This window comes from Halichoerus grypus, chromosome 15, assembly GCF_964656455.1.
Source record: "Halichoerus grypus chromosome 15, mHalGry1.hap1.1, whole genome shotgun sequence".
Lineage (NCBI taxonomy): Eukaryota > Metazoa > Chordata > Mammalia > Carnivora > Phocidae > Halichoerus > Halichoerus grypus.
In genome coordinates, this window is record NC_135726.1 from 5,112,034 (window position 1) to 5,137,944 (window position 25,911).

Consider the following 25,911-nt stretch of genomic DNA (forward strand, 5'->3'; position numbering starts at 1 on the left):
AAAAAATCTAGAATCCAGCGTAAAGGACCTTCATGAGCTGGCCGATGTTTACCCCTCATTTGCTGTCCCCACAGACTTGTCCTTTCCCATCTTGCCACACTGAACGTGGTGGTCATTTCTGTTGTCAACAATGCCTCCAGGTCTCCTTCTGGCCCACGGAAGGGCTGGACTCCCCTCCTCTGTTGGATTTAGGTGTGGCTTACAAAATGTAAGCGCAAGGAAGGTGTGTCCCCTTGGAGTGGAAGCATTAAGAGATGGTGTGTAATGTGACAGGCTGTCTCTCCCTCTGCACTGTCATGGCCAGTGTTCTAGAAAGTGGTTGCTCTGCTCCGTCAGCCTGAATTCCAGAGACAGGGTGACATGGAGAAGTGCCCCTGAACAGCCTCTATTGGACATAATCATGAGAAGCAATAAGCCAAGCCCAAGTTCTTTCCCTTGTGCATGTTGGAACTGCGTTCTAGCAACTCCTTTCCTAGGGGTGACGTCAGCAGAGAGCCGGGTCCTGCTGAACGGATCAACGTTTCATCTGCAGGGCGGTCACTGCTGCTTGTAGGAACTGCAGGGCAGGGGTGGAAGGGACTGAACTTGGCCATCTGTCCTGTGTGCTCCACATTCCCCCCTCACTTTTAGGCACACCAAAATGGTTTCCCCCTGGGACTTCTCTTTGGCTATTCTTATAGACTCACGGAAGCCCTGAAGAGGAAGGGACATCAGAGCCACTGAGTCTACCTTCTAAGCACAACTGTAGGAAGAGGGAGTTATCCGGTCTCTGTCTGAACACTCCAGGGCCCCAAGCTCACGCCTTACAAGGCAGTCCACTGCCTTTTTTTGGGCACCTCTGACTATCGGTGTGATTTTGTGCACACTGAGCTGGAACCAATTTTCTGGAAGCCTCTAGTTGTGCTCTGGCTCTTCCAAATCTCCCTCTGATGAACTGAAAACTTGTATGCTGATTTATCTTTCATTACCAGTCCCCATCCTCTGAACTTACTGCAATTTGTCAACTTCCTATTCAAACCAAGGTGTTAAAAGCAAAATATGCAAGATGTGGCCTGACCTATGCTGGCTATGGGAGGAAAATCACTGCTCCTAAAGTGGAAATTCGTTCTCTGAGCAGGTATTTATACGGAAGGTTCCTTTTGAGCTTGTGGTCAACTAAAACCCCAACATTGTTTTCACATGAACTGCTGTTTAACAGAGGATCTCATCCTGATTAAGTGACTGGCTTTGAAGAATCTCAAGGCAAAGACTTCACATTCATCTCTGTGACATTAAGTCATGAGTTTATGATTGCCGTGTGTCCCTGCTTTTTAGGAAACCTTATTCAGTTATCTGAGATACTAGCTATCCCTCACCTACTCTGGATGATCCATGAGTTTGATAAGTTATTGATATAGATGTTGAATGAGGTAAGATTAGTGCCTGATACATGTCATCTAGCCCGTATTTCTCTTCTCTTTTTAAAATTATGGATTATAGGGATGCCTGGGTGGCTCAGTCGGTGAAGCGGCTGCCTTCAGCTCAGGTCATGATCCCAGGGTCCTGGGATCGAGTCCCTCATCGGGCTCCTTGCTCAGCAGGGAGACTGCTTCTCCCTCTGCCTGCAGCTTTCCCTGCTTGTACTCTCGCTCACTCTCTCGCCTATGCTTTCTCTCTCTAGCAAATAAATAAATAAAAAATCTTTAAAAATAAAATAAAATAAAATAAAATAAAATTATGGATTATATCCTACATACACAGGAAGATATGTGAATACACACACACAAACCTACGTGTACACATACATATACAACATACAGCAAGGCACAAGAAACAATACAATCACACTTCTGTCCAGCACCCAGCTTAGGAAGTATCACTTATAATGCTACTGGAGCCCCGCAGGCCCCCCTCCATCCCATCCTCTCCATCAGGAATTCTGTATCTCTTAATCCATTGTTTTGCTCCATAGTTTTACCCCTTATCTGTCTCTAAATATATTGGGTTATTTTTTTTGTTTTTGTTTTGTTTTGCATTTCTGAATTCTCTGTAACTGGAATAGTACTGGCTGTGTTTTTCTGCAAATTGTGTTTCTCGGGGCACAGCATGTTCCAGAGAGCTGCTCTTGGTGGTGCAGATGACAGAGTCGTCATTTCTTCGGTTCGCTTCATCAGCGAGCACATAGATGTTGCCTGATTTCTCGACTGCTAGCCACGCTGCTGGGAACAGCCTTGTCCGTGTGTCCAGGTGCACGTAGGAGAGTTCCTTACGGCTATAGACCTAGGAGTAGGTGGCGCATCTTCAACTGTAGCAGATGATGACAAACTGTTCTTCAAAGTTGTTGCTTGGGTTCTGCAGCGGATGGGGGGCCCGGCGTTTGCACTTCTCTACCCATCAGGTAGGCATAAAATCATATCTAACCACAGTTGCTCTGTGAATTTCACTGATGGCCACTGAGTTTGAACTGATTTTTTAATGAATTTTTGGTCACTGACGTTTCTTAATCTGTGAAATGACCCTTTCTATCTCTTAGGTCTCTAAACAGAATTTCTTTATTTTTTTTCTTTATTTCTTACTGAGTTTAGGAGTTCTTTATACACTCTGATTACCTTCCCTTATCAATTAAATGTGTTAACAAATATCTTCTCTAAGACAGTTTTTTTGTTGTTTTTGTTTCAGATTTTTATTTAAATTCTAGCTATTTAACATATAGTGTAATATCGATTTCAGAAGTAGAATTTAGTGATTCATCACTTACATACAACACCCAGTGCTCATCACAAGTGCCCTCCTTAGTACCCGTCATCCATTTAGCCCATCCCCCACCCACCTCCCCTCCAGTAACCCTCAGTTTGTTCCCTATTGTTAAGAGTCTCTTATGGTTTGCTTCCCTTTCTCTCTTTTTTTCCTTCCCATGTGTTCATCTGTTTTGTTTCCTAAATTCCACATGAGTGAAATCATATGGTATTTGTCTTTCTCTGACTTACTTTGTTTAGCATAATCCACTCTCTAGCTCCATCCACATCATTGCAAATGGCAAGATTTCATTCTTTTTGATGGCTGAGTAGTATTCCATTTTATATATACCACATCTTCTTTACCCATTCATCAGTCGATGGACACTTGGGCTCCTTTTGTAGTTTGGCTATTGCAGATAATGCTGCTATAAAGATTGGGGCACATGCACCCCTTTGAATCGGTATTTTCGTATCTTTTGGGTGAATACCTAGTAGTGCAATTGCTCGGTTATTGGGTAGTTCTACTTTGAACTTTTTGAGGAACCTCCATACTGTGTCCAGAGTGGCTGCACCAATTTGCACTCCCAACAATAGTGTAGGAGGATTCCCCTTTCTCCACATCCTCGCCAACGTCTGTTGTTTCCTGAGTTGTTAAGTTTAGCCATTCTGACAGGTGTGAGGTGGCATCTCACCATGGTTTTGATTTGTATTTCCCTGATGATGAGTGATGTTGAGCATCTTTTCAGGTGTCTGTTAGCCATCTGGATGTCTTCTTTGGAGAAATGTCTGTTCATGTCTTCTGCGCATTTCTTAACTAGATTCTTTGTTTTTTGGGTGTTGAGTTTGATAAGTTCTTTAAAGATTTTGGATACTAACACTTAATCAGATATGTCATTGGCAAGTATCTTCTCCCATTCCGTAGGTTGCCTTTTAGTTTTGTTGATTGTTTCCTTCACTGTGCAGGAACTTTTTATCTTGATGAAGTCCCAATAGTTCAGTTTTGCTTTTGTTCCCTTGCCTTCAGAGATGTGTCTAGTAAGAAGTTGCTACAGCCGAGGGCAAAGAGGTTTCTGCCTGTGCTCTCCTCTAGGATTTTGATGGCTTCCTCTCTCACATTTAAGTCTTTCCTCCATTTTGAATTTATTGACATCTATGGTGTAAGAAAGTGGTTCAGTTTCATTCTTCTGCATGTGGCTGTCCAGTTTTCCCAACACCATTTGTTGAAGAGACTGTCTTTTTTCCACTAGATATTCTTCCCTGCTTTGTCGAAGATTAGTTGACCATATAGTTGTGGGTTCTAAGATGGTGTCTTGAATTTTTTCCTTTTAAAAAATGGTGTCCTCACTTTTAAAAAATTCCTAAGATTTCACAGAAGAACTTGTCATGAGTCAGACTGAAGTCTACATACATTATGCCTCAGGGATTCCTCTTTTTTATCAGTCGAGTAAAATTACTGAAAACTATATGCTCATGATCCATTTTTATATTAACTCATCCTACATTTTTTTCTAGAATTCAAGGGAAATTCACAGTTATGTAGTTGCTAGAACCTTCCTTTTACCTCTTTTGTACCTCAGTTGCTCATCTCTCTTCCTGTGATGTAGAGACCTTTAATACAGGCCTTTCCTTCAGCATTTCCATAAAACCATCATAATTTTCAAAAGCTTCTTCCCCCTCTTCCTTAGCAAAATGGTCACAAATCTATGACTCTTGTCAGCCATTTCTCTACAGCTCTGGTGCAGCACAGTGAAACAAAATTGGAAAGTTTAATTAGTTAGCTTGCTTCAAGATAAAAATGCAAATACAAAAGTTTTCAGTGTTACCTGTTTATGAGCCAAAGGCAAAATTAATTAAAGTCAATGGACAAAAGTAAATAAACATTTTGAAATAAAGGAAATAAACATGGTGAAGTATGAGGTTAAGGCTCACGGAACATGAGAGAGTCAATTATTTATAGTCATGTGTTTCTGCCTGATAATATAATCATGTCTCCTCTGTCCTCTCTCCCATTGGAACGCGCGCCAAGAAGAATGGTTTCAGAGTAAACAGATGATCAAGATGGGTTTCTTATCCATAGTACTGCTACCTCCCAATGCTAACAAAATCTGGTTTTGGACAAAAATGCCAGTGGATTTTCTGAGTTCTGTTATTTTCATTATGATAAGATTTTCCCCCCTCTTTTTATAAAACTGTGAAATGGGAACACACTTTGCTGTATTCAAAAAGCAAAAAATATGAGAGTTGCCATGGGCCATCTTTGTATTTAAATTAGATTAATCAGAGAGCAAAAACCAAGGTTTTATGTTGGGATTGACAGTAGAGGTGTAAAATAAAAATAAGGAAGTTATGAAAAATGGTCACTTTGTAGTCTGTAAACGCAGGTTTTGCATGGTGACATTTCCATTTCTCGACACTGTCCTAGGGCAGCCTGGGCAGCCATTTTCTCACTGCTGAACCATGCTGTAAAACGGAACTCTCATCAAACTTGGGTTGGATCAGGGGAAGAGATGACAGGTGTTGGGGTCCAGGATCAGGGGGCTGACTGTTAGAAAGAGGCAATCCTACCATGGGGAATCTATCCAATAGGGCGGAAGGGTGCCGGTATGGATGTAAGGAAAGTCCACAAAGGAGACTGATGCTTGATTGCTCAGGTTTCAGAACAGGAGGAGGACACCGGAGAACGGGAAATGAGTGCATTTTGGTGTTAAGATGGAGCCATTTTTAAAAAGAGAGAGAATTTGTATTGTCATGGAAACATGACCATGACTTTTGTTTTGGGGGGGGCATGGGGGAGACCGGTTATAAGATAAACTGCATTCTATAACGTCATGGTTTTGTAAAGTCAAATCTAAACAGAGTAGAGCCCTGTCTGTATAGATGTATGATTAGGTAGGAAAGGGGACACGCCTAGAGAGGAATGCACAGTGTCAAGGGTGATGGCGTTGGGAAGTGCTGGGTAAGATTACAGGGGGTGGAAGGGCTCATTTCCATTTAGTCATTTCTGTGCTTTGAGTTATTATCATGAGCATGAGTTAATCAAGCCCTTTAAAGGACTGAAATAAAGTAAACAGTAGATAGAGCAGCAAAGCGAGAGACCAAAGAACCAGGCGTCAAGAGTCGGAGGGGAAGCAGGTCGGGGGATCCAGGTCAGGAGCCTGGATCCAGCAGGAGCAGATGTGGCAGGGACAGGCCTGCAGGTAACCCCTGGGGCTCCTGGAGGCTCCCGGCTGGGTGGGGCTGGGAAGGGGCATGCACCTCGGGGCTCGGAGGTGGTGGACCTGATGGCCTTTTCTGTTTGCTCTCCAGACCAGGTCAGCCTCACCCTTCTGCCAGCGAGGGTTCTCAGACCTGCCCCCTGCCGAGAAGGAAAATCCCTTGGTAAACAGGTAAAATCACCCACTTAGGGGTGCTGCCTCAGGCCCGTCAACTCAGACTTTGGGGGGAAGGCCCCACTATTTGTGTTTTAAGACATTTCCCTGGGTATTTCAGATGTGGAAGGTGTGGCAACAACGGGTCTGGCCTGGCCTGCTGGCGTCCCCTTCCCCAGCTCAAGTGCTACACTCTTCTCTCCAAAACATAGCCCCCCTACGCTACACCCTTGCTTACTGTTACTGGGAAGCCATCCTGACTGAGGATAAGAGACTGATGATGATGATGATGATGAAGGAGAAGGAAGAGGAAAGGGTGGTCATGATAATAGCTGTCCTTTACTGAGATTCTCTGTGCCAAGAACGTGCCACCAAGTGAGTGGCAGACACCTATTTTCCCTAATTGAGGGGCAGAGGAGGTGAGGGAAGCCCGGGGAGATTAGGTGACATGCCCCAGGGGGCCATACAATGCAGACCTAGGACTCGAACTCAGGTCCACCCGCTTCAAAGCCCATCATTGCCCGCTCCGCCTCACTGAGTTCTATGGCAATAGATACTGACGTTAACAATATTGCTAATAACAATATTAGCTAATATTTATTGAGCACTTAGTTAGGAAGCTGGCCCTTGTGCTGAGGATCTCAGGTATGCTGCTTGATTTAATCCCTAAGACCACCCCACGGTACCGGTGCTGTTAGTAACCCCATTTACTACATAAGGAAGCTGGGGAGGTTCCTAACAGCTTGCCAAGGCCACGCAGCTAGTCAAGTGGTAGGGGTGGGGCTTGTGCCCAGGGGCTTTGGCTCATCTTCTGTCCTCCATCCCCTTGACATGGAGCCCAAAGGCAAAATCAGGCCTTGCCAGGTCCTTTGTGATCTGCCGGCCCAGTTCCTTCAGGTTCCCTCACGTGTATTTGCGATACATCTAGTTACTCACGGTGCCCTGAACGTGCCCTGCCGTGGGCTGGTGCAAACGTCCCCCTTGGTGTCTGAGGGTCCTTCCTCTCATCAGCCCACTCGGTAAACTTGTGAAAGTGACTGAAGTTTCTAGTCTTCCCTGAAGCCACCTCTGACCCCAGGGAAGGGTGAACCCCCGATCCATGAAGCCACCATCCCCTACACATTCACACTCTCTCACTCTCTGAAACTGATCTCGTGGGTGGCTTTCTCACCAGAGTTTGGGTTTCCCCAAAGTCCGGGGCTGTGTGGACTGTTCTGTACCCCCAGCTCCTGACACAGAGCTCCACTGCTCTCATCTGAGGTTCTCTTTTTCCATCTATATGGCCCTGGTATCTCCAATTGAGTTAAACTTTCAAGACACCTGGAACCACCACATCCTGACTTCCCCGTTTTGCCCCGTGGTTTCTGGAGAGCAGGGGACGCGTCTGCCCTGTCGGTGGCTGTGCGTGTGGTGGGGACCCAGTGCCCGGCACACAGTCCGCCCCTCATCAGTACCAGGTGCGGGAAGGAATGCCGCCGCCCACTCTGAACAAGCTGGCATCAGCTGCCGGAACACAGGCCAGAAACGCCCAGAAGGACTCCAACCTCCCTGCGGCGGCAGAGGTTGAGTTGGTGAGCCCTGCTGTGTTTGTGCGGATGGAACAGGTTCCTTCACCAACGCGGTCTAAGAAACTAATTGGAGGCACTAGCCTGTCATTTTTTCAGAGCTAGGAAAGGTGAAATTCAATTAGTGGTTTGTTTCTAGGTAGTGCGGAGGAAGAAAAGGAGACGGGGTCCACAGGGAAAGCAGAGCTGCTGACAGGAAGAGATGCTGCCCCGGGTCCGCACTTTGAGCGACAGAGGACAACTGAAGAGCAGGAGCAACCTGGTCTCCCAAAGCCACTGACGGAAAAGAGCCTGTGGAGGGGCAGACTGCAGAGCTGGAGGTTCTTGGCTATCCAGCGATTTGCTGCTACCAGAAGGCCTTTGGGGGAAAATGCAAATGGGAGCTGTGAATGGCAAAAGAAGGATCGTCTTGTAGCAAGGGCTGGAGCTCCTGAGAGGGAAAACACAGAGCAAATGTTGAGAGAAGAAAAGAAAATCCAGAAAAGAGTGTGCTAGAATGCTCACCCAAATCCCGGGGGTGGGAGGGATGGCTTCTGGAAGCCAAAGAGAGACAAATCCATGAATGGGCCAATACGACAGAAATGGGTAGGGTGGGGGACGCGTCCCAGATCCCCGGGCGGACCGGTGTTCACACCAGGCTTCATGCACTTGAGATGCTCGGAAAATATTTGTCTTTTTTTTTTAAGATTTTATTTATTTATTTGAGAGAGAGAGAGAGAATGAGAGAGAGCACATGAGACAGGGGAGGGTCAGAGGGAGAAGAAGACTCCCTGACGAGCAGGGAGCCCGATGCGGGACTCGATCCAGGGACTCCAGGATCATGACCTAAGCCGAAGGCAGTCGCTTAACCAACTGAGCCACCCAGGTGCCCCAGAAAATATTTGTCTTTGACTGAATGTCCAGCTGCCATCCCTTAGGAGCAGGGATTACAGGGAACTGCTCAGGTCGTGTCACTCTCCCTGCCCGTGGTCTCAGCTGCACCACACGTGGATGGAGAAGCCGAGCTCTGAAGCCAGAGAAACCAGGTTCATGTCCTAAGTCCATAACCTTCTCGGTCTGTGACCTTGAGCAAACTCTGGAACCTGTCTGAGTATCAGTTTTCACACGGGGAAACAGGAGAATTATGGCTAGTATCTTACAGGTTACTTATGAAAATCAGATAAGCTAAATTATTTGCAAAGCATCGTCATCACGCCTGCTACAAAGAAAGCACTCAGTGGTAACTGCTGCTACTCTTATTACCAGCATATTCGACTCGGAAAATGCACCACACATTTTTAAGAAAAGCGGTTAAAGCCACAGTTTGTACAACAAGGAATAGAGATTCTCTTATGGATGCACAGGTGTTTGTTCTGGGAGCCACTGGATCGCGCGTCAGGTCCTGGGTGGAGAGCAGGGGAGCTCGGAAGGTGAATGCTCCCCACAAGACGCTCCAGGCAGAGCAGGTGCTAAAACCAGTTTTGGAAAACAGTAGGCGGCATGCATCATAAAAGTGCCCCTAATTCCTCATTCCCTTCATCCTACTCCAATCATTTATCCCCATGAACTTCAGAAGAAAAGGGGGGAGGACAATCTGCTTTCAGTGTTCACTGCATCATTATCTGCTGTATTATCTACAGCAGCTGAAAGAGGAAAGCTCCCCAGTAGGGGGTTTTCAACACAGATTCCTGGAACCACGAGGAGAGCTAAAAGGACCCGGAGCAGACACAGGGACACTCTGTGCCGTTGTGTGTAATGACAGCAAGCTGTGAGCAGCCGAAATCCCTATTCGAGAAGACCTGATGAGGAACCCTGAGCATACGCATCTCGTGGAATATCATGTAGCAAGAGACAAAGAAAGAGGCGGGTCTGAACGCCTTGACAGGAAACATCCCTGAGACATATTCAGTGTGACAAAAAGCAAATTAAAAACACTATGCCCTGTATGAAAATAGAAAATGTTTCTATTTTGTTTGTAAATGTAGACAAAAATGTCTAGAAGGACAGAAATTAAGCTAATACAGGGATTATCTATGACCAGACACAGGGAATTTGGTATGAGGCAGTAGTAACGAGAACGTGGCTTTTATTATTATAGTCTGAGAACATTTACATGCAGGTGATTATGTTTTACTTTAGAAATCTAAGAAAAAAAAGGAATCAATAAAACATATTCGAGTTCCACATACGGTTTCTTAAAATATAGTTTCTGCAGCTGAGAAAGACTGGCGATCGATGGCCGAGATGTTCAACCATAGGAAAATGGGCAAATAAATTAGGTTCAGCTACTTGATGGACCATTATGTAGACATTAAAGGTTGTAATTATAATGACTGGGCAGCAGTCTGGGATGTGCTTTTGATAGATTAGGTAAAAAAGTAAAATATAAAATGATGTCTAGAGGATGTTGGCGGACACAGATTAGAAGAAAAGACATAAAAATAGCAATGTCAGAGTGGGACAACTGGGCCTGAATTTTAATGTTTCTCCTGAAAAGGTATTTTTTGAATAAAGAAAGGTTAGTCAAACTGCTGATTTGATTTCTTTAGGACTTACTTGGGAAGATGCACCGTGCGTACAAAACAGAGCTTCCTTTGGGGTCGTGTTCTCCGACACACACAAGCGACGCCCGGGAGTCCACCTCACGCAGGCGATGCCCGGGTATGTATGTAATTTAAAGGTGTCTTCTGGTTAATGTCATCTAACGGCAGACACCCTCTCCTCTGCTGGATTGTCACCCCCTCTAGGCCTGTCCCGCACGCATGCAGCTGCCCCCTGGGGCTTCTCTTAGACGATCTGCCAGGGTTTCACAAAGTACCTGGATCAGATCAATTTTTCCACCAACAGTGACAGTGGCATACCCAAGTCCCTTTGAGGCCACTGTAGATAATGCTGCAAAAGTAAAGGTGAGACGATCTCTATAACCCAGCTCCTCAGAAGGCCCCTGCACACATGCCTTGCCTGGGAAAGCGGGAAGCACCCACAGTGTGGGGCCATTTTGAACTGGAAGTCTAGATTTGTGGGGAGCTTACAATCATGAACTAGAAGGGCAGTGTCATTATCAGGCAAATAAAGCCCCCAGGCTGAATGGGCTTACTTGGGGGGCTATGAACCCCAGTTCTGACAGATGCACAGCGGATAAAGGGTTTCCTTCCAAACCTGCCTGGGGCTACAGCAGAGAACGTTCCTCTTGTTGATTCACGACGCACGTTCGGGTCCGGAAGGCTCCGAAGACCCCACCATCAGACACGTACACCGTAGACTGGTCTCATGTCTCACACCTGACTCAACCGACCTTGCATCCTGTGACACCATCAACACTGTGATAATTACAATAATTAAAGCAGCTGTAATTTTATTAAGTGCTTATAACACGTCAGGCATTATACAAAGTGCTTTTCCAATATTATCTCATTTTCTCTCTCTCAACAATCCTGTGTCGGCTGTCATGTTATTCCTACTTTTTTTTTTTTTTGAATGAGAAGTGAAGCTCAAAATATTAAGTCATCTTGGCCAAAGGCACCAGGCTAGAAAGTAGCAGAGCTGGGTTTCTCAGCCATGGATGCGAGCCCTCTATTACAGCGCGTCTCCGTCTGGTGAAATGCTGGTGTTCCCGGAGCCACAGGGCGGGGAATGGACTTTAACACTTAATGTGAGAACAAGTTTTTCCCCTTCCAAAACCTACCCCTGGTATCACCTCACCTAAGAAGACTTCCCCTAAGCATCCGAGACAGAGAAATCATCTCCTCCCCGAGCTCCTGCTACTGTTATGCATCACGCTGCAACCCAGATAGATTTTCAGATATTTACTTTTTCTATTTAATTGCAAGCTTCTTTAAATATCTTGCTCATCTTTGTGGGAACCCAAGAAACCTGGTTATTACATATTATTACTTACAAGACTTGCTGGGCAGGGTATACATATTAACTACCCCCTGTCCCCCCAACAACAGCCACGGGATCAACCAAATACAAAACTTACCAAGTAAGTACGGTGCCACACGAGAAAAAAATCATAAATGCTTTTGTCCTTAAACAACTGAAAACCCATTATAAAGTTCTTATTGCCTGAATAGAGAATGTCTATCTTTATCTCTATCTTCACACCCCAGTATAGAGCTTGGCACTGAGTAGATAGTTAATAAACACCTGCTGAAAAAAACTGAGTGAAGAAATGAAGGAATGAATCATCTTACACAGGAACAAGGCTTTATGAAACTGATCAGGTAGAGCCAAATCCTGCACATCAGGAAACACAGCCTCACCTGATTTACTGGCATACGACCATCACAAGACTGATTATAAACATTAATTTTTAAGAAAATATTTCAAATACACTTTTTCCCTCTACGTTTGGGAGTAATCCTATTTTTGTTTTTTTGTTTTTAAAGATTTTATTTATTTATTTGACAGAGAGAGACACAGCGAGAGAGGGAACACAAGCAGGGGGAGTGGGAGAGGGAGAAGCAGGCTTCCCGCAGAGCAGGGAGCTGGATGCGGGGCTCGATCCCAGGACCCCGGGATCGTGACCTGAGCCTCAGGCAGACGCTTAACGACTGAGCCACCCAGGCACCCCAAGGGAGTAATCCTATTTTTGAAACCTCATGTTGGAATGTCTCCTGTCATTTGTTGGGGCAGTGGGGAGGGCATGTGACATGAGGACAGGCTGGGCAAATGAGCCACCATTTGGCACAAACAGGGAATCAGAAATATCAGCCCTGACACTCATAGATCCACGGGGACAAGCCAAGATTAAACAGAAGAGCGAAATCCCTGAGCTGGCTCCAATTCATACACACGCCAGATGCACTGAAATCTTCCTTTTTAAATTAACCTCAAACACAAAAATTTCAGGTTTGAAAATAATAATTAGGGGGAGAGGAAGAGAAATAAGAAGTGATTCTCCTCTGCCTTAGAAGCATGGGATACCTTGAAGTCCATGTTTCTCAAAGTGGTGTCCCAAGACCAGACATCAGCATCACCTGGGAGCTTGTTTAAGATGCAGATTCTCAGGTCCCAGCAGATCTACAGAGTCAGTAACTCTGGGGATGGGGTTCATCAATCTGGATTTCAGAAAGCCTTCCTGATTATGCTGATGTGCATGCAAGTTTGAGAACCATTGTTTTATGTCATATGCTCTTTATCAAATTTAATACAGAATTTGATTTTCAAAATTTTTTTCTTTGATTCAATCAAGTAAGATATGGCTGGTTTTGGCATTCCTATAAAATACACAAAGCCTTTGTAATGAATCAGATACTCTCCTTTGCCTAGATTTTCACGAGGATCCTATCTGATAGGAAGTTGCCCCTCTACCCATTTCACAGATGAGCAAACAAAGGTCCAGACAGATCGAGTCACGTGTTGCTAGTCTAACCCAAGAGCCCATAGACATCTGACTCACAGAACATGCTCCCCACCATTCACAGCTCAGTTTTGAAGAACAGAGTCCAAAAGCCTGAGACAGAACATCCACGGTTGTGGGTCTCACAGGTATGTTTTTGGGCTTCATGTAATTTCACTGCACACTCTGTCCACCTCCCTGGCAGAGCATCAAACACAGTGGGCTGTATTCACATGTGCCTTCCGCATTAGGCTTTGGGACAGAGTTGGGGTGACATTGATCTCTGTCTCCCTAGTGATGAGCAGTGAGGGGGAAACCATCTGTCTCTATTCCGCTAGTGATCCTGGTGTTGAATCCTCTTGCTATTAGAGGTCCTCTCACAATTAAAAAAAACAAAAAAACAAAAAAAAACAAAACACTCATCACTTACACAGCACTTTCCACACACCAGGCTCCAGCCTGAGCTTTACTTGCCCTGCAGCAGCTCATTTACTCTGTAATTACAAACAACCTGCGAGGTTCGTACCAGCATTAACATCCCCATTTGACAGGTGAGGAAGCCAAGGCACAGAGAGGGTAAATGACTTGCACAAGATCACAGAGCAAGTGAGCTGCAGCCAGAGCCCTATGGTCACCAGTTACCTGCCAGGACCGTGTGCAGATGGAGGAGGATGGGAGAACTGGATCCTAACCCGAAAGACTTTAAAACAACAGTTGGTAGAAGTGAGATGCCAAAAACCAGAAATCTGGGCTCACAGAGACTAAAGGAGAATTGATTTCTGTTTTGTTTTTGGTTTTTTTTTCAATGAGAAGATTGACTCTCTTAACAGCTTTCCTATGTATCATACAATATGTTTATTATAATCATCATCACATCCCTAGTACCTTTTGACAGACCTTCCTCCAAGTCCCTGCCCCCACCCCACCTCTTCTAACCACAAGTCTGATCTCTTTTTCTGAGTGTGTTTGGTTTGGTTGTTTTTTCAGATTCCAGATATAAGGGAGATCATACAGTATTTGTCCTTCTTTATCTATTTAGAATATTAACTCCTTATCGGGTATATAGTTTGCATATATTTTTTCCCATTCCATTGGTTGTCTTTTTACTTTGGGGATGGTTTCTTTTGCTGTATAGAAGCTTTTTAGTTTGATGTCCTCCCACTTGCTTATTTTTTATTTTTTTGCTTGTGTCTTAGGGGTCCTATCCAAAAATTCATTACCAAGGCCCATGTCAAGCAGCTTTATTCCTGTTTTTTTTTCTTTCTTTCTAGGAGTTTCAAGGTTTTATGTCTTACATTTAAGGCTTTAATCCATTTTGAATTAATTTCTGTGGTCAGAGTAAGATAGGGATCCAGTTTCATTCTTTTACATGTGAACATCTAATTATCCCACCATTTATTGAAGAGACTGCCTTTTCTCCATTGAGTATTCTTGGCTCCCCTGTCAAGAATGTATTAGTTAACCATATGTGTTTGAGTTTACTTTTGACCTCTTGATTCAGTTCCATTGGTCTGTTTTTATGCCAGTATGATATGGTTTTGATTATCTTTACAGTGCCTGAAATCAGAGTGTGATGTCTCCAGCTTTGTTCTTCTTTCTCAGAATTTCTTTGGTTGTTTGGGTTTTTTTGTGGTTCCATACAAATTTTAGGAGTGTTTTTTCTACTTCTGTAAAAAATGCCATTAGAATTGTGATAGGGATTGCATTGAATCTGTAAGTGGCGTATAGTACTATTTACATTTTAATAATATTCATTCTTCTAATCCATAAATATGGAGTACCTTTCCATTTATTCATCTTCTATTCTGTCATTGATGTTTTCTGGTTTTCAGACTTAGTTTAATTTATTCCTGACTATTTATTGTTTTTGATGCTATTGTAAATGGCATCAATTTGGGTTTTTTTGGTAAAATTCAATGTTAGTGTAGAAATGCTACTGATTTTTGGATGTTAATTTTGTACCCTTCAACTTTGCTGAATTCATTGATTAGATCTAACAGTTTTTTGGTTGAGTCTTTAGGATTTCATGTATGTATATATATATACACATACATATATATATACATACATACATGTATATATATATATAAACATGTCATCTGCAAATAGAGACAATTTTACTTTTGTTTCCAATTCTGATATGTTTTATTTCTTTTTCTTGCTTGATTGCTCTAGCTAGGATTTCTGGCACCATATTGAATAGGGTGGTGAGAGTGGGCCCCTTTGTCTTGTTTCTAATCTTAGAGGGAAAGCTTTCATCCTTTTACCATGGAGCATGATGTTATCTTGGGCTTGCACATATGGCCTTTATTATGTTGAGATATGTTCCTTCTATGCCTAATTTGTTAATAGCTTTTATCATGAATGGATGTTGAATTTTGTCAGATGCTTTTTCTGCATTTATTGAGATGATCCCATGATTTTTTTCTTTCATTCTGTTAATGTGATGCATTACATTGATTGATTTGCATATGTCAAACCATCCTTACATCCCAAAGATAAATCCCACTTGATCATGGTGAATGATCCTTTTAATGTGCTGCTGCATTCAGTTTACCAGTATTTTATTGAGAAGTTTTGCATCCATATTCATCAGGAATATTGGCCTGTAGTTTTCTTTTCTTTCTTTTTTTTTTTTAAGATTTTATTTATTTATTTGAGAGAGAGAATGAGATCGAGAGAGAACATGAGAGGGGGGGAAGGTCAGAGGGAGAAGCAGACTCCTTGCTGAGCAGGGAGCCCGATGCAGGACCCGATCCTGGCACTCCAGGATCATGACCTGAGCCAAAGGCAGTCGCTTAACCAACTGAGCCACCCAGGTGCCCCGGCCTGTAGTTTTCTTTTCTAGTAGTGTCCTTTTCTGATTTTGGTATCAGGAGAATGCTGGCTTTGTAAAATGAGTTTGGAAGTGTTCCTTCCTCTATTTTTTTTTTTTTTGTTGTTGTTGTTAGAGTTTGAGAAGAATTAGTGTTAATTCTTCTTTAAATGTTTGGTAAAATTCACCAGTGAAGCCATCTGGTCTTATGCTTTTCTTCATTGGGAGATTCTTGACTACTGATTTAATCTCCTTACTAGTAATGGGCCTATTCAGAGTTTGGATTTCTTCCTGATTCAGTCTTGGTAAGCTGTATGCTTCCAAGAATTTTTCCATCTCTTCTAGGTTTTCATAGCAGCCTCTTATGATCCTTTGAATTTCTATGGTATCAGTTTTAACATCTCCTTTTTTATTTATAATTTTGTTGATTTGGGTCCTCTCCTTTCTTTCCTTGGTTAGTTTAGCTAACGGTTTGGCAAATTTGTTTATCTTTTCAAAGAACCAACTCTTAGTTTGCTTAATCTCTTCTAACATTTTTCTGTTCTCTATTTCATTTATTTCTGCTTTAATCTATATTGTTTCCTTTTTTCCTGCTTTACCTTTGGATTCAGTTTGTTCTTTTTCTAGTTCCTTAAAGTGTAGAGTTAGATTGTTTATTTGGGATCTTTCTTGCTTCTTAATGTGGGCATTTATTGCCGTGATATGAACTTCCCTCTTAGAACTGCTTTTTTTGGGGGCACCTGGGTGGCTCAGTTGGTTAAGCTTCTGCCTTCAGCTCAGGTCATGATCTGGGGGTCCTGGAATTGAGCCCTGTGTCTGGCTCCCTGCTCAGCAGGGAGTCTGCCTGTCCCCCTCCTTCCTTCCCTCCCCTCTGCTCGTGCTCTCTCTCTCTCAAATAAATAAATAAAATCTTAAAAAACACCTGTTTTGTTTTGTTTTTTTGATACATAGAGTGACATTTACAGAGCAAACACCTTCCCAAACAGTCAACATCTTCTGGCTCTGTATCACGGCTGTGCCTGGGCCTGAGGGATGCAACAAAGACGACCCAGGCAGGACAGCCGGGTCTCCTTTCCCAGTGGGCAGGGACTTTGTGACTCCAGACTGTTGTTTGTCTTTCTGTTGGTGCCATCAGATATTTACCATTATCCTCATCATTTACTTTTATTGACCATCCTCTCATCTTGGGTCTCAAAGAAACATCTAGGGCACCTATCCCTGATGGCTTGACATTCTAACTGGGATGACATGTCATAGATCAGTATAGATCACTGTAGAAATGAACTGCATCAGGGCTGAATCATTTTGACGGAAGAAATATAAGTAATTTGAAACGTAGGTGAACACGGAAGCTGCAGCCTGCAGAGCACACATGCTTTGCCCTTCACCTCTTCTTGACACTCTGAAATGAACCCCACCTCCCCACTCCCCCAGGAGTGTCAGCTGTGAATCAGTACCCAGGGGCATGGCTCTTCAGCCTGCACTCCTGTAATCTCCTCAGTCTCTACTCTTCACATGCTGCTTTCCCAGTGCTGATAGCCTGCAAGTCACCAAGTCCTGTGGCCTTCCTTAGACTTCCTTCAGGTTGTTGCTGTCTCAGAAATGCTGCACAATCCATCCCCCTCCTCCTGAGAACCCTCTCCTCTGTTCCTTCCCCCATCCCGCTCCCTCAAGTTCATCTTTCCCAGCTGCGCCTTCATTCAGGAATGGATCTATTCCCTTACTCTTTGCTCTACCACTTTTCCCTGGAAAAACTTAACATTTCTATAAATAATGATGATGATGAGGAGGAAGAGAACGATAATAGTAATACTGGTTAATAGTCACTGAATGTTTACTAGAAGCCAGGCACTCTTTCATGGTGACCCATGGAATATTCATCACAGGTCTCAGAGATGTTAAGTAACTTGTTCAAGGACACAGAGCTAGAGAGGAGCAGACCAGGAGTCTGGGACTCTAGAGGCTCAACTTTAACTATATGTTTTGCACAGACCTGCTGCACCCTTTTCCCATTCTTAGCTGCTCCTCCAACCTGGAAGACAGTATCCTGGTTGTGTTTGCAAACCAATCTGCCATTATGGTGTCCACACACCTACGCCTAGTCATATTTGTGCGTTACTCAAGGCCTAGTACAGTACCAGGCACATAGTAAGGGTGTTTGATTTTTAAAAACTGTCTACTTCAACTTTATATACCTGCTTCTATTACCACCTTCTATTCCACCACCTTGATCATCTCACACTTGGTATATTGCAGTAGCCTCTTGACCAGTCTGCCTGTCTTCATGCTCCTCTTCCTGCACACAGACATTAGACTCATCTTCCTAAAGCTCTGATTTCATCCCACATACCCCTCAAACACCTTCAATGGTATTTATGTGCCCATAGGATGAAGGGCAAAACCCCTTGTCTACTATCAGGCTTTCCCACAGTCTGGCTCCATTTTAACTCAGCTGTTTTTTCCATCTAACTTCTTATGACACAAATTACTACCACTTTTTTTTTGTGGGGTGGTAGGGGCCTGTGGTGATGGTGGCAATGAGTTAAAAAGAATTTTTTTTCCTTACTTCTTAACCCCCTTCAATGCAGGTACACTGCCACAAGGTGGCAGTAATGTATCACCGAAGAATAGGCTATGGTTTGAGAATTGCTAACTCAGTCCACCTTTCATTTAAAAGTCCAAACAGCATAGCTGAAAAACTTATGGTAGGACTTGTTACATGAACTCGTAATAAATCCCTCTGTGGTTTTTCTTCCATCATCCAGAGAAAAAGAACATCTTTGCTCTGCTAATTTTCATTTTCTGCCCCTCCTCTTCCTCTCTGAGGCTGGAAATAATTTAAACTATTTTATAAAACTGGAGGCATGGGACTCTAACACTGAATGGTTGAAACTGATCTCTACAAGCCACTTCCATTAAAAAAGGCTCGGTCGACTCGTCTATCTCTAAGTACCTAGTTCTAAATTTAGTTAATGTACCTCCTTGTGTATTTTTATACCTAATAAAAATATTTTGGGGGGGAGGAGAGGGGAATAATTCCTTGGAAAACTTGTAGTTGCATTTTTGCATCAACAGGCACAGACATCCATGAACTACCTGATACCTGGATCCATTTGCAGGAATCATGTTCCTACTACTTTGGTATCTCCCCAAGTACCCACATCAATGAGGACTAAGAATTCTGAGTTCTATTTCTAGACTTAATGTTCCTCCCTGCTTTCCTTCTGACAATTTTTGGGATGCTTACAATAGCTTCTAACTGTGAAGCTTAGAAATTTCAGCCATTCAGTTTTATTTAGCCAAGTGATGAAGGCATCCATTCTGAATTCTAAAGACAAAAAAGGAAGAAAGCACAGACAGGGAGAGGAAACACACGATTATCTTTATCCCCAACAAAAATGTGTGGGGAGAAACTAAAGCCAAGTGTGAAAACTCTTTGACCCCTTTGTGGGATGTTCATGCAGCTGGGGAAGGTTATCCATCCTGAATCTTGCCTCCTCATCTCTGCAGCCAGGTGATAGAGCCGCCTACTTAATGACACAGAAGTGTGTGCAAATTGAGGTCAAGTGTGAAAAAGGCAGGATCTGATTTCCCAGGCCAGAAATTCATTTTAGGGAAAACTTAAGGAGGCTTTCTAAAATAACTTTCTTTCCTTCTATATAACAATGACTCAACTGGTAGAAAAGGATGCAGTGTTAACCTTGAAAAAGTGATTTAACTTCTCTTAGCCTCAGTTTCTTCATCCACAAAATGGGAACACCATTACCCATCTGTTGGTGTTGTACAGGGATTAAATGAGAAAGTAGAAGCTGGCAAGGAAAGAGTTCACACATGCAGCTATAATCAGATTCCACTGCCATGGAAAATATTAGTTTGAAAATTAAATTAAGGATATAAAAATATAATTAATCCCAGGGAGGCAAAGCCTTAATTAACTGGTATGGTCTCATTTGAAACAATCCCAGCCCTCTGGGTTAGAAACATGGATGAGCGTTGCCAGCATTTCTTAAGAGCTTTAATTTCTTACCTGAAACCTGGGGATAGAGGTGTTTTGGGAGTTCACTGTGAACTTCTCTTTTCATCAAGGAAAGCTCTGACTCACTGATTTGGAAACCTGGATGTCTCCCCGCACATCATGGACTTCTATCACCATCTCTAGGGACTCAGGGTTCTAACTACCACAGACACTTAAAAAGCAGCTAATATTTCATCGGAATTTTTTACCTTCAGGTAAAAATAACCACAAGCATATTCTCATCAGAACAGAATATTGTGAATGAAACTGAAATTATCCTGGTGGACTGAGACTCAGACTGGTTCAGGCATACTTCCCAGTCGATCTGCTACTCTACTTGAAAGCACTGTGTTTTGGACCATTGCTTGTTATTATTGAAAACAACATCCACAAGGGCATGGATGAGGACCAGGATAATTCCCCAGGGCACTGTCAGACTGTCAAGGGAAACTGCACGATGAGGTGGGCTGGGGCCTGATGGCCTGGTGGTGAGTCCTGGCTCTGCCACTCAGCAGCTGGGTAACATTGGACAAATTATTTTAACCTGTGGGTCAAGATTTTAAAAATCTTTCCAGTTGATTCTAATGTACAGTGAAATTTAAGAAGGACTGTCCTAGGGCAAGCTCCTTCATGTCTCTAAGGCTTGGTTTTGCCATCTGTAAAATGGGAAAATCACAGCATGTAATGTACCTCATATAATGGTGCTGAAGGCTGAATGAGATAGTGACTATTCAGTGCTTAGCATATGACTTGAGGCACCACAAGGGATCAATAAACGTAAGCCTCTACCATCACCACCATCATCATCATCGTCATTGTTGTCACCATCATCATCTCTGTCATCCCAACAGTAGCAGCAGCAGCATCATTGTTATTATTAGTGACTTCATTACTGACACCCTCACCATTGTCATCCTCACCATGATCATCACACCACCATCGTCACCTCCATCACCATCATCACCAGCATTACCACCATCATCATCACCATCACCACCATCACCACCACTATTACCACCTTCAACACCACCACCATCATCACCACCACCACCATTACCAGCATCATCACCATCACCATCATCATCACCACCATCACCATCATCATCACCATCACCATCATCATCATCATCACCATCATCGCCACCACCATCATCACCATCATCCCCATCACCGTCATCATCACCATCATTCCCATCACCGTCATCATCCCCATCATCCCCATCACCATCATCATCACCATTACCATCACCACCACCACCATTATCTGCTTCTACCGGACGTGCCATTGATTCTGTTAGGGAGTCCTTAGAATGCTTGGTACTCAACATGTTAATCTTGAACTCTTGGTTCTTTTTTACATCCTTTGGGAAAAGTGAGTTACTAGCAACCTATAAAATTTCCTTACGGGCTAAAAATGTTGATTTCACTCCATTTAGGCAACAAATGTATAAATTAAACTTCTTCATACCATTCTACATGCACTGAAAATGTGCAGTTAATAATGGTCATATCTGCAGGTGTGGTGTTCCAAGCTTCCTCCTTATATTAATTCACTTGGGGCCCTACTACCTGTGGTGGAAGGGGCCAGTGGCCACTTTCACAGAGGGGTGGCCTAAACGGGGCTGAAGTAGTATAAATGCAGATAGAGCTCCATCAGCCATTCTGAGCATTAATGTAGGAGTAGGTCATCCACTATATCAAATTCTCAGCTTTGGATGAATTCTTCTTGCATTTGGCATGGAAGGTGATAAGTATTTTCTGAGCTATTTTTCAGTTGCAGGCTTCAGTCTGCTGAGATAAAATATGCAGATTGAGCCTTGAACAGCTGTAGCACTCCAGAGTGGCTGGTATTTTGGTGGGTTTTATTTTAAAGTCTCTGACAGTTCAATCTCACTAAATAATTCAGCTGTTTAGGAAAAGCCATATGATCTTAAAATAAGTCCCTGAAGGTCAAGTATATAGGTTGAAATTTTATTATTTTTTTTGGTGAATAGCATTCGACAAAATAACAAAAATGTCCCTTGTAATATTTCTTCCGTTACATCTTTGAATGAAATTACCAAGTGCACATCACTGGATGTTCATTTATAAACATTCCCTATCTTCTCCACACATTTCTGGCAGAGTATTAAGCTAAAATTCTGGTTTCACTGTTCCCAATGAAGTTAGAGATTCTAAAGAACAATTTCAAAATGCGGCTCTAACTTGAGGTGTCACTGATCATTTGGAAAGTTCTTTGTTACATCTAGCCCAGGAAAATACAAGCCTCATGTCATGGAAAAGCTGAAGTATTGACTTTATAAATCTGTAAAGAAAAGGGGAAAAATGCCATGTAAAAGTTTTCCAGGACAAAGCTGAATCTCGCTCATCCATCATCAGTCTCTTCAAGGTGACATGCAATCCAGGAGCAAAGCATTTGCATCCAGAAAGATACTGGCCAAGGATTTCTTTGTGCTCCTTAAAGATGGGTGTTTTGGCTGAGTCATCAGATTGATAGCTTTGAAATAGCTATTCATGGAGGTGGAAGACAGGATGTGAGGTGCTCAGGTAGATCTCATCCAAACTCATAGAATCCTACATTCTTTGAGGCTGATGGGATGCTAAGATTTGTCTACTTCAAATGCCTCCTTGTCCCATTTTACAGATGAGAAACCGAGGCCCAAAGAGAATAAATCATGCGTGTCCATTAATGTACTCAATTAGTAACAAAATCAGAGTTAGGACAGAGGTGGCGTCGGGGCACAGGGAGCACACACATCAGAGCTGGCCTGTGTATTCCTCCAACCTGGCTGACAGGTCTAGGTATAGCCATTTTGGTTGTATACAAAAAAATTGGCTTCTACACTGTGATCTGACCCCTATTGTGTGCCCTGAGCCAAATCCTTCAAACTCTTTCAATTCCAAACGCTTTATATGTAACGTCCCCCTACCAATCCCCACATCATAAGGAGGTTGTATCATTGAAATTCTACATTTAGAAATACTCAGGCAAAGCCTAGTATGCGGTAATACTTAACAAAGGCTCATGCACGGGCTCAACCCTTCTGATGCCCTAAAACATCTTCCCTTGGACAAGGGTGTGGGTAACCTAGATTTTCCAGAACTGAGGCATCGTGAAATCTGCTTGGGTTCCAGCAGGCATTCCCATACTCTGCAGACACACTGTTCCCAGTTTCGTTGAGGAACACAGAGGTGATTGACTGTCACACTGCTCACCAGCACCTGGTGGCAGCCTTGACATCAGAGCCCTCCCAGGACAAGCAGGCGCCTAGCTAGGTGCCCCCAATAGCAGCAGCCCAGCTCCAAAGAAGAGCATGCAAACATTTATGATACATTTGTCTCATGTATCACAGGAGTTATTCATATTCCTTTTTGAAAATTTATAAAATAAGTGACCAAAAAGTGAGAAATAGAAACCACTCTTGGGGGTACCTGGGTGGCTCAGTCGGTTAAGTGGCCAACTCTTGATTTCAGTTCAGGTTGTGATCTCAGGGTTGTGAGATTGGGCCCCATGTCAGGCTCTGCGCTGAGTGTGCGGCCTGCTTGGGATTCTCTCTCGCCCTCTGCCCCTCCCCCGTTCGCTCACATTCGCACGCGCTCTCTCTCTCAAATAAATAAATAAACCTTTTTTAAAAAAAACACTGATAATTCCACCACACAGTGAAAGTCATGCTACTATTTCAATAGGAATATAAGTTTTATATAGATTTGACAAAAACGGGTCCTGATGTTCTTTTGTCAATTTTAAATGCACTGTGCAGGTTTTCTCAAGTGGTTAGTTATCTTTAAAGTGGATGTATAATATTTCATAATTCACATATTCCATTACTCAAAGTATTGAACAACTGACAGAGCATGATTACCCACTGACCAGAATGGGGAAAACCAGCTGGTAGAACCATACAGGGTAGACCAGATGACTCATGGCCACGGATGTGTCATCATTTAACTCGTTTCTTATTAAAAGCATTTTGTTTTTAATAAACATTTTTTTTCTGGTTATATAAATACTTTTCTGATGAAAGAACAGATAATAACATTGTGTCATGCATCTCTAAGTATATTATGATGTTGAATTCCTAGAGGTGTGTCAAAGAATACACACAGGTTTGGGGATGTTGATGCAGGGCAGGCTGTCTAGGATATCCACCCTCCAGGTAGGTCATGGTCACAGTTCACGTTCCCTTCCTTGGCAAACACCTCCAAGTGGATAATTACGAAAGGCTACATAGTCATGCTGGAAGGACACCAGGACTCCCCTCGTCCCCATACCATCTCTCTCCTAACTGTGCCTTATCACAGGAGGAACTTCTAGTGCATAGTCCCCTTCCCCCAATATAGTGACTCCCCATTTCCACAGTGCTTGGGGGCAACAGGATGGAGGAATATTCTGGGGCTTGGCCCCTGCTTGTCTCTTTCAGCTCTGCTACTAACTAAATATTTAGATGTGGGTAAGTCACTTTGTCCTGGTCAAGGTTGATTCTTCTCTGTGTAAAGGAGATGACTGGGTCAGACTGATAATCAAATACATTTCAGCATTATCAGTCTAAGAATCTCAGTTCTGTGTCCCCACATGCCAATGCTACTTAATGTTAATGATGAAAGCTTTGTTTCACTTCCTGTATCACCTCTCCCCTCCCTCTACATTCCCCAAACATTCTCCATTCCCACACAGGAAAAATGGGAATTTTCTAGGATTGGAAATCATCTCATGCTTTCTCCTCACAAAATAAAAGCCAGACCGCCTACCATGTCCCACCTGGCCTGGCCAGCCCCACTCTCCCTGTTGGGTACTATGTTGATAGAAAACCACACTGGTGTTCAAGCTCTTTCTCACTTAGAACCTTTGCAATGCCTGTTTGTTCTGTCTGGCGTACTCTCCCCCGAAGACCTTCCCTGGGCTAAGCTGTGTGGGTGCCAGCCTCTGAAGTTGCTATTGTCTGTGCTTGGAACATGCATCCCCGGGTTCCAGGTGGCATCAATTTCTTCTTGTCTTAAACATCGCTTCCTTGGAGAGGACTGATCTGACCACACCGATTCAAGCTGCCCTCCCCTGCAGTCACTCTTAACCATGCTCTCTTATATGATTTTCCTCTTCGCACTGAGCACCAACATTATCATGTTTTATTAATCTATTTTTTTTATAGAATATAAATTGTGTTCGAGAGAGGACGCCTGGGACTGACAACACTGACTAACAACTTGTTGCGTGAAATGTGGGCAGGAAGAGAAAAGCAGCCGTTTGTACCCAGGAGCTGGCCTGGTACCATCAGCTAGATGTTGGCATTCTCCTCTTGGGAATGAACCACTTTGCAGAACATCAACATCAGACAGGGCCGCCGTGTGACCACGATGGGTGAGTGAGGACAAGAACATGGCCATTCCGTCATTGAGTCTGAGCGTGGACCCCTTCCTGGCTAACACGAGTGGTGGCTGCCTCTTTGCTGATTACGGCTACCGCCTCATCTTAGCCCCGTCCAGAGATAGATTTATTAAGTTCCCAGGCACAGAATTACCCTGGCTGCCCAGCAGCAACCAGTTCAGAGCAATGCTCCACTTTTATGAACCTTCCCCCAAGGCAACTAATACGAGCCCCAATTCTATAAATCTCTCGTAACAAGGGCACCCCACGGTTCCCCACAGTTCCCCACTGTATGCTCTCCCTCCTTGCAATGAGCAATAAACCCACTCATTTAACTACAGGTGTGTTTCTGGTGATCTCTAACTGGAAGGCAGTGACAGTGGGAAAATAATTATAAATACTAGTTTCTTTTTCTTAAGTAATTGCTATGTGCCAGACAGCACTGTTTCCAATACAATAGCCTGGGAATGTAGGCATTACTATTACTACTCTGATTTTAACATTGAGGACTCTGAGCTCGAATCCGGTTACTACCTTACCAAGGTCACACAGCTATTTTTTAAAAATTAATTAATTAATTTTTGATGTAGTGTTCCATGATTCATTGTTTGGAAATCGGAGGTCACACAGCTACTAAGGGGAAGCTGCAGTTAGAATCGTGCCGTTCTGATGTCAAATCTTGTATTTTTCTCATTATTGTAGTGTTCCTTCTTTTTCTCCTTTTCCTTTAGAAACTATGTTAGGTG

General features: G+C 43.3%; 1 protein-coding gene and 1 long non-coding RNA gene across 4 annotated transcripts in view; one reads left to right on the forward strand and one right to left on the reverse strand.

Annotated features, from left to right (window-relative positions):
• CDH13 (cadherin 13) overlaps positions 1–25,911 on the reverse strand; it is a 1,400,946-nt gene that overhangs the window by 264,355 nt on the left and 1,110,680 nt on the right. The window lies entirely within an intron of this gene.
• LOC118543733 (uncharacterized) lies at positions 2,133–25,377 on the forward strand. The gene is made up of 3 exons (XR_004921227.2): positions 2,133–2,377; positions 10,179–10,290; positions 24,951–25,377. It is a non-coding gene; the product is annotated as an uncharacterized LOC118543733 (long non-coding RNA).